The sequence below is a fragment of the Desmodus rotundus genome, chromosome 3, assembly GCF_022682495.2.
Source record: "Desmodus rotundus isolate HL8 chromosome 3, HLdesRot8A.1, whole genome shotgun sequence".
Lineage (NCBI taxonomy): Eukaryota > Metazoa > Chordata > Mammalia > Chiroptera > Phyllostomidae > Desmodus > Desmodus rotundus.
Window position 1 is genome coordinate 162,306,231 of NC_071389.1, and position 10,716 is coordinate 162,316,946.

Below are 10,716 nucleotides of genomic sequence, written 5' to 3' on the forward strand. Positions count from 1 at the left end.
TTCCAGAATTAGCAATAAAGAGAAAGTTGGAAAGATAATAGTCCAAGAGAAGATAATGGCTGATAACCTGCTAATGTTAAATAATAGTAGTTTTCAAACTGAAGAAGTTCAAAATTGAATTAGATCTATTCTATGTATCTGTCAGTGAAGGATAAAAATCACATGATCATCTCAATTGATGTAGAAAAGCATTTGATGGAATTCAGCATACTTTAATAATAAGAAAACTCAACAAACTAAGGATAGAAAGAATTAACCATAAAATAATAAAAGATATTTATGAGAAACCCATACAGAACATCATACTCAATGGTACATCCTACTCATGATTCAGTCTTGGTAGGTACTGTGTTTCTAGGAATTTGCCCATTTTATCTAGGTTAGCCAATGTATTGATGTACAATTTTTCATAGTACTCTCAGATAATCTTTTTCATTTTATTTTTAAATTTTTAAATTTTTATTTTTTGATTTAATCTTTATTGAATTTTTGTATTTAATATTTATTGATTTTTTGTTTTCATTTTGTGTTTATTGTATTTTTTCCATTATCATTTAGTCACCTGTTACCCTCTTCCCCCAGCTGTCGTCACACTGTTGTCCATGCCCATGAGTCCTTTTTCCTTTTTGCTCAATCCCTCCACCCCCCAAATTCCCCCACCCTCACCAGCTGCCATCTGTTCTCCATCTATGAGTCTGTTGTTGTTTTGCTTGTTAGTTCAGTTTGTTCATTAGATTCTGCATATGAATGAAATTATATGGTATTTGTCTTTCTCTGACTGGCTTATTTCACTTAGCATAATGTTCTCCAGGTCCATCCATAGATCAATGGAACAGAATAGAGAGCCCAGAAACAAACCCACACCTTTATAGTCAATTGATATCCGACAGAGGATACAAGCACAGACAATGGGCTAAAGATAGTTTATTCAGTAAATGGTGTTAAGAAAATTGGACATATACATGCAGAAAAATGAAACTAGACCACCTTCTTACACCATACAAAAGAATAAATCAAAATTGATCAAAGACTTAAATGTTGGAGCCAAAACCATAAAAATCATAGAAGAAAACATAGGCAGCAAAATCTTGGACATTGCTAACAGAAATTTTTCATTGGATGTATCTCCCCAGGCAAGGGACACAAAAGAAAAAATTAACAAATGGGACTACATCAAACTAAAAAGGTTTTGCACAGCAAAGGAAATCACCAACAAAATAAAAAGACAAACCATAGAATTGGAGAACATATTCACCAATATATCTGGCAAAGGGTTAATATCCAAAATTTATAAAGTATACTTACAGAACTCAACACCAAAAAAGCAAACAACCCAACTTAAAAAAAATGGGCAAAGGACCTGAATAAACACCTCTCCAAAGAGGACATGCAGATGGCCAATAGACATATGAAAAGATGCTCAATGTCACTAATCATCAGAGAAATACAAGTTAAAACTATAATAAGATATCATCTTACACCTGTGAGAATGGCTATCATCAATAAATCAATAAACAAGTGCTGGTGAGGATGTGGAGAAAGGGAATCCTTGTGCACTGTTGGTGGGAATGCAGACTGGTGTAGCCACTGTAGAAAGCAGTGTGGAGATATCTCAAAAAATTAAAAATAGACCTGCCTTTTGACCCAGTGAACTCACTTCTGGGAATATATCTGATGTAACCCAAAACACTAATTCAAAAGAAATAAGCACCCCTGTATCAATTGCAGTGTTATTTACAATGACCAAGATATGAAAGCAGCCCGAGTGTCTATCAACAGATGAGTGGATGAAACACGTACGGGATAGTTACACAATGGGATTCTACTCAGTCCATTTAACTTCTACAGAATCTCGAGCCATGCCCCCCATTCATTTCTGCTTTTTGTAATTTGGTTTTTCTATCTTTTTCTTAGTCCATCAAGCTAAAGCTTTGTCAATTTTATTAATCTTTATACAGAACCAACTATTGGTTTTGTTGATTTTCACTACTTTTTTATTCTCTATATGATTTAGCTTTTCTCTAATTTTTGTTATTTCCTTCCTCTGCCTAGCTTTAGGTTTAGTTCATTCTTCTCATTTTAGATCCCTCAGTTGTAAATTTAGGTTGTTAAGGTGATATTTTTTTTAAAGGTAAATAAATTTTTTCTTTAACACTTTTTATTGTGACTAATATATCTTAGTATGTTGTGTTTTTATTTTCATTCATTTCTAAATAATTTTAAATTTCCTTTATAATTTCTTCTTTGATCCATTAAGTTTTATAAGAGTGTGTTGTTTAATTTCTACAAATTTGTATATTTTCCCAATAAAATAAACCTTAAAAAAATCAGTAGTTTTCAGAGAAAACAAATGCAGAGAAAAAAAAATCCTGAAATGAGAATTCTCAACATATTTACAACTAAATTCCTGAAACCCCTGGTGGTTTGTTTATAAAGCTGGTATCAGTTTATAAATCAAAAAGACCTTGAAGAAGTCACAATTCATCCCACCCCAAACACCCCTCTGCCCTTCTGCTCTGACTTGGTGGGGTACCCAACAAATCAACTGTTCAGAGACAGAGTAAGCACAATAAAAAGGCAAACACTGTTTTCAAAACCTGAGGTGTTTATTTTTAGTGATTATTTCCACCTGGCAGCACATAAGCCTCCGTGAAAAATAAATCCTGCTGCTGCTCAGACCATTTAGAAGTGACACTCGTCAAAGGTCATGCGGAGCATGCAGAGACCTTCCTTTATTTCTAACTACTACAGAGCAATATGGATCTCGGGTTCCTCGAAAATGTGATTTTAAAGATTAGGAAGCCGCATTTTTCAGCTTCAGACTTTACTATATTGTAGGAGAATATATTTAAAAATTTCCTTTGTTTATGATCTCCAGCCCCCCCACACGCGCGCACACACAATCAAAGCACAAATTCAGTGACGTTTCCCTCCAATGTGACAAGGCTACGCTGCATAAATTACCAGAGGGAAAATTCCAAGTCTGTGAACAACATAACAGTCTTTTGTCTCCCTTTCTCTCAGTCAGAACCTTCTTATGAACAAAGGGGTGCTGATTGTAGCCCCTGTAAAAACTGGAAATTTATCACCTTTCCCACCTGATTTACAATTGGAAGGATTACATGGCAGGTAGAGGGGAAAGAAATTATTACACAAGCCACAAAGTAATATCTTAACAGACTCCACAGAATTGTTTAATTATAATTTGTGGAAATGACCACAATACAAAAACCATAATCATCTGTACTGTTCTTCTTGGTATAGCAATATAATAGAGCATTTATAAAGTGGTCATGCACTTCATATTCAAACAAAAATGCATTATTAATGAGGGTTGGTGAAAATAGCAATTGTTTTTGAGTATTTATTAGAGCTCAGGACTTTGCATATTCGCCCTAATTCTCAAAGAATCTCGTAATGTATCATAATCAGCACTTCACAGTGAAGAAACTGAGGTTTCCTTAATGTTGTACAGCTACCATCATAGTACATCAAGCAATGCTACAAGCAGGAAATAGAAAACATGTTAAGTATTTCAGGCAGAAAGCAACTTAATAGAGAATAAAAGGGCTTACAAAGTTGTTGGAAGGGTAGGAACGATCCAAGTCTGGGGTTCAAGGACAATTGGTTTCCAGGTCACAGCACTAGTTGCCATCTGGAGCTTCTGCTACAACTGCTGACATCGAAACTGCCTCATCTGTCGTCAGGCCTCTTCGCTGTCAGACCATTCTTGTTAGTCGTCACAGCCAGGTAAGATGGTCTCTATCACATTTCTAGTTTCCAGACTTTATGGGAGTAAATCTCATGGATACAACGGAAAGCACACGCAGAATTCTAGCTGTGAGGGGAAAGTACGTTAACCTACCATTCTGTTGCTCAGAGGGGAACACTGAAGAAAGTGAAATGGATGTGCCCCTATTTTACAACACAGTCAGTCCCTTTGTTTGCTCAGCATTCGTGCATATGCTTCTGTCAGTAGAGTTCTCAATGCCCACACGGACAAAAATAAAATTCAGTTAGACCCTAACTAACACAATACAACCCTCCCATGTAACTGACACTGTCCCCAATTGGAAGACATAAAAATTGCATCTCTCACCGTGTTTATCTCACAGTTACATTTTTTCTCATTCTATCTCTACCACTTTTAGATGTTGATATCCTATTTCCTCAGGATTAAAGTAAAAATTTGACTGTTACTGGGTTGTTTCTGTATAAATTAGTAAGGAAAATTGGGGTGGGGTGGGGAATATGTTTGTGATTATGTACATAAAACAAGAAATACATTATGAGTAGCTCTTATTATCCTTGATTCTGTAGCTGAGCATGAAAAGAGACTAAACTACTGAAAATAGAGTACCTAGTGGATTTATATATGTAGTCACATGAGGCTTCTCAGTAACAGCTACTCTATACCCTGGGGTTACCAAGAGTAGTTGTCTTATGCCATATAGATCAGACAGCAGAGAAAGAAGATGGACTTCCCCAGACCTATTTCTAGAAGACATTCCTGGGTCCTGATCTCAGTATACTCACCGCATAGCATCAGGAATTGAGTCACATGTATCCTCTATGCATGCTGGCAGGTCCAAAAGAAAAGGAAGAGGGACAGAACTCTGGATGCTCCGTTCTCTAATTCCGAAGATGTCTTCCTTTAGGGAGGAGTAAATTGGACAGGATGGTGGAAACTCTCTATTTAGTTCAAGGACGTGGAGGTTCCTTCTTTGGGATACAAAATCAGGAATTAGGCATAGGAGGAGAGAATGATTTCTGTACATCAACTGTAAAAACCAAATTTCATATGCAAATTTTTAATAAAAAATATTTGTTAATAGCAGTAGTGCCATTAATAATCAGCTGAAGTGAGGACATGGAGACTATGAATTGGTAACTCTCCTGTGTAATAAAGAATATTTCAAATAGTTACTTAGGTGGTGTTAAAACCATAGAATGAATGTTATAGTATTAAATATTATTGAGGCAAAATTGATAGCTGTATTCCATAGGAGATAACATTAAACTTTAAGAATCCAGAAAACAGTAAGATTTGTTTCACCGATAAATATGTGAAATGTGTATCTGATTATTAAAAAAAAAACTAGGTCTCTTTTTCTTAACATTTCTGTGGGATTAGAAGCTTTATATCTTTGAAGCAATGTCTGAAAAATCATCCTCAGTCCAATTTACCTAAAAACTTCTAAAGAAGTACATGAGTTGAAATTTTGCCTTTCCCAATACCTGGGTAAATAAACTCTTATCTTGAAAAAGCTTTTTTTCCTGCTCTCTTCCCCAGAGTGCAGTCTGACACACTCCGGTATACTCTGCTTTCTCGCTTGCCTCTTGGATCACCCTGTCCCACCCTTGCCATCAGCTACAGTACCTTTAGCACCTACAGTGATAATGCCTCTAACGTTCCGGTTGCAAAGATTAGTCATTTCCAGTCTTTATCACACAGATAGATGCTTTGTGGTTTGGAATTATGATATGTGGGTGTAACAGTGTACTTATTTTTTTTTAAAATGAACTAAACATGAGCAGAGGAATGATGGAAAAAGAGGCTTTCAGCTTTTTCTTGCTTCTTTCAAGAAAAATAAAGTCATACTCTGAAGCTATGATCTCTACCTCCAATTACTCACATTTTCTTGCAAATAAAGAGATATGAAATTTATGGATAATAATGGAGATCAATCAATTTCTTCACAAAGCTTAAAATAGGTAAATTGTAAATTTATGCCTCTCATCAAGTAACTGCTCTGGCACTGATGAGATATTCTTATATTTCCCCACCAGAATCACATGCACCACTTTGGCTTTATCAGAGGTGCTTATCTGACTAGCAACAAGCTCACTGCGCAGCAACAGAGAGGCTCTGCCTGTCCCCTGGTGATTTCCAAACTTTGCTGATTAATCCCCTGTGCCAGCAATGACAGTACCCCCATGTAGTTCCAATGTTTCTACGGCCCTTATCTTCTTTCTAAGCAACTTCCTTAGCTATTGATAACAACAACAACAATGAAATCTTAGGACTGGACTGCCCAGACAAGGATGGAAGCAGTGATGTAGCTGTAAAAAATTGATAAATAGATAGTTGGCTAACTTGATAACTAGATGAATATAGAGGTAAATAGACAAATAAATTTGATGTGTGAGTGAATTATAAATTGGTAGATCAATAGAAACTAGATAAATACAGACATACATACAGATATACATGTATACACGTATACACATAGATTAGATATACCAGACAAAATACATCACCAAAGTGTATGGAGAATATTATTAATTTTTTAAGGAGAAAGATAAATGAACTACTTTGAGCAGATGGTGACATGATCAGAGTGAGTGAACTTTCTCAAAATCTCCATTTTCCACTTCTTTCTTGATGATAGAATCTTCAGGTTTTAACTGGACTCACTGTTGCCCAGAATAAATTTTTCAGGTTTGCTTGAAGCTAATGTGTGACCAGATGAAAAATAATGGTAAGTGAAATTAAGCAAAATATTATGTGCAATTTTTTTGGAAAGATTCTTAAGGAGAAGTGGGAAAGGTCATTCCTTTCTTCTGTTGTCTTATCCATTGCACTGATTGGAAAGGAGACGTCTGGAGTTGAGCAGCCATCTTGAAAGAGACTAAGAGACACCTACTGAGGAGAGCAGAGGAATGAGGGTTGGGAATTGCCGTTCTCGTTACCATGCACATCATATCAGCCTGGGACTGAAATAAGATTTCTCTTATGAGAGAAAGAAATAAGCTTATACCTTGTTTAATATCCTGCTATTGTGGGTTCTCTGTTACAGGCAGCACCATGAAAGCCTAATAAATATTGTGGGTCAGTAAAAATTAAAACAGCAAAGCGTGATCAATAAACTGTCTTCTACAAGTATGGATTTCTAATACTTGAAATATCTTTTTTAAAAAGTGAACAGTGATAAGTATGGATGGGTATGTAAGTTTTGAAGCAGAAGCCAAAAGGCCTTGAACTCTTTGCATAAAATAGGAGAGAGAACATTTAAATTTTGGAAAAATCAAGGAAGGAAGAATCAAGGAAGAAGAGTACACAAAAGGATAGAGCAAAGAGTGGGAGAGAAAGGAAAAAAAAAGCCCATACAAATAAATTCAAAGAAGTAAAAAGAAATGAAATAACAACAAAAACAAAAAGTCCATTTGGCATGACTATTGGAAGTGATTTTGCAAAACTAAATTGTATAGTAAAAATTTTTAACATGTTTGTTTAGGTTCTGCTAGAAATCTTTCTCCATGTTTTTCCTGCATAATCATCTGTGAAACCTCGATAACTCACTAAGATGCATGTGTGTATCTTACATATATATGAGCATTTTTTTCTTTTGGACTGAAACCATGATGATTAAGAGCAAAAACGGAATCTATGTAAAAGGTTATAGTAGACAAGAATTTAGTTGGGTCACTATTACCTGAGATACCCTTCTTTTTCTTTTCCTTCTTTTGACACTCAAAACAGTAGAATTAGGTTTTCTTTAATCTCGGTACACACCACACATAAATAGTGAGTATAGATAGAGAAGAGGCCCAAGGACTAGGGGCTAAGCACTTAATATAGGGAAGATAAGGAGAATCAGCAAAGGAAACAGAGGAGTGGTTAGTCTCTTGTAAAGAGAAGCAAGAGAAGTTTGTGTGCCAGAAGCGAAGTGAAGAAAATGTTTGAGAGGAAAAGTGGTCGATGATGGGCAATGCTGCTGATAGGGCAAACGAGGTGAAAACTGGAACAGACCCTATAATTTGGCAAGTTGGAGGTCATCAGAGATTTCCACAAGCACTGTTCCAGTAAACTGGTAAGTAGCTGGACTGGAGAGCAAGAAAGAATAAGAAAAGAGGGATAAGATAAAGTGAACATGGGCAATCTTTTGGAGAAATTTTGCCGTTATTGGGCTGTAGCTAGAAGGAATGTGAGATCAAAAGAACATTTCTTTAATCTTCACTCTAAGATATGTTTATTGATTTTATTTTTTAATCCTCACCTGAGGATATATTGATTAATTTTAGAGAGAGAGGAAGGGAGAGAAAGACAGAGAAACATCGATGTGAGAGAGAAACATGCATTGGCCGCCTCCCTTATATGCCCCAACCAGGGACCAAACCCACAACCTTCTAGCATATTGAAGGATGCTCCAACCGACTGAGCCAACCTGTCAGGGCAAAAGCATTTGTTTTTTAAGATATGAATAATGATACCATCTTTTAATGCTAATGAGAATAATCAAATGGAGAGGGAGAAAGTGATTGAGTTGAAAGAGAAAAGGGAGACTTGCAGCGACGATCTTGAGTTTGGAGGAGGAGCCAATGCACAACTCAAGCGCTAGTCCTAGAGGGAGCGTGGGTCACTGATACACAGTAACAGGAGGGAAGACAAGGTATAAAACTATGCAAGTAGATGGTTTGAATATGTTTGATGATGGCAGCCTGTGAAAATAGCACTTACTACATTTGAAATTATTATTTTGATTTCATGGTTAAGGGATGTCATTTCCATTATATTTCAAGCTTTCTTTGAGCTTGGAAAATCCCAAATTATGGTGTATAATGCATCACTGTGTTCTCAGCATAAAGAATAGTAGCAGCCATTCAATAATGCTGAATAATGGATGAGTGAATGAATAATGTCTACATACACACACACACACACACACCCCACCATCAGAACCACCACCTCAATTGTATAATGCTTCTACCTGTTAGTATGTGAATATTAAGTTTTAGAGGTTTTCATTCTAAAAATTCTGAAATTCTAGGCTATTACTGTTCACCAAATTTCATAGAATATTCATTACATATAAGCAGAATAAAGCTTTCTGCTTTCCTGCCACACTTTCAACCCCCTGTAAGGTGCTTCCTTTCGCATTTGTGCCACATGAATCCACTCCCTGGTCACAATGGATTGGACATAAAGACAAACGGCAGAGGTTCTTGAAATGGGCCGCTATGAGAAAAAACTCTGCAAAAGCCCTCATCTGTACTGAGGAGAAGAGGGTATCTATGGTGGATATAACTACCAAGCACTCAGAGTCTCTTCTTCTTGGGGCACACAAATGAAAGATACAGAAAGAATAAGGCAAAAGCCAAATGCAAACAGTAGGCACTAAGAAGGCAGGAGGCAGACAGTGCTGTAAAGTTGGTTAAAAATATTTGAGTCACTATACTGATGGTGGCACTGGGGTAGGAAGCAAGAGAGGTCTTCTAGGCAGCTTGCTGGGATTGGAAGCTTGCTACCACCACTACAGTAATCCGAGTGATGTCAGTGCTTTATAACATCTGGTTATGCAGCTGCAAAGGCTGTTCATTGCTCTTCCCTTCTGCAATAGCACCCTTTAAATTACGTTAGCAGAAGCGTGACTCTGTGTAGTCTCAAACGTACCAGCACACATTGTTTACACTGAACTGTGCTCTTCATGGTACCTCACCTCTGTGATCTCATTAAGCCTTATGTTATTCTTATTAATATTCATACTAATGTCTAATCATCAACTATAAAGTTTGTGAAAATAGGGACAGTGTCTGGTTAATTTGAAACTTAGAATATAATGGCATAGCTATATAGTTGCATATTTAGTAATTAATGTGTATACTTTTATTATTTAAAGTAATTGTTTTTCTTCTACATAGCTATTATTAAATGTACAGATTGGCATGAATAATTCATTTTAACTCAAAAGTAACTATTCTTTTAGTTATATAGCAAGTGATTTTTATTAAAAGTTTATTTACCTGTAAAATTATATTTCTAGCTCCTGACTGCTTATCCTCTGATTACTTGCTATAACATCTCCCCTTTTTCTTTGGGATATTCTGCTTTATGTCTGTCTACTTTAACTTTATCCAACCAAGATCAAACATGGCCTGTTGATTGGAGCTTTAACCCTTGTAGATTAACTATATCATGATGGTTACAAAGAACTCCCCTTTTCTCTGCATTATGACTCGCTTTTTATAGTCTTTCTCAAATATGGACTTTTATTTCAATTTAATTATGAATGCCCTATTAATTTGCTGTGGTTTCTTTCCAGAAACAAGGACTCTCTTTTTTCTCCTTTGATCCTTTCTAACACAATTAAATATAGTAAAATTTCAAATTAAAACGAGTAATAATTTAACATAATTTTTGATATTGATAATGATCTTAATATCACTTCTCTGTCAAGAAAATGGCAAATACAATCATGATCGCTTCTGCCCTACTTAGCACTAGAAACATCTTGCAGGTCTATTTCTAGATCAGCTAAATCAGCAGTGAAAATCATTCCACAATATCTTGTTGGGTTTATTTGAAAACATAGTATGAAAATTCTGGAAAATATTCTTTGGGAGTATATATTTCTAAAGGGTATGGTCAAGATATGGTAAAATTTTTTTCATGGGGAATTTTGTGCCAAATATGAAGTAAAGGAATACAGTAATTATTTAACTTACACTTAAACCTGCAGACCCTGGCCAGAAAAAAACTCCTAGTATCACTGACTACCTCAGCTCCTGCCCTCCTTTAAGCCATGTGTTGTTTGTGAGTGGGGCTAAACACGTTTCCACTAACAGGTGTGTGAGGAAAAGCAAAGCTCCCCCTCCGAAAGTCCACATTGTAAACCTTGAACCTATGAATATGTTCTGTTACATGTTAAAAGGGAATAAAGATTGCAGAGGAATTAAGGTTTCTAATCATGCAACCTTAAAATAGGGAGATTATCC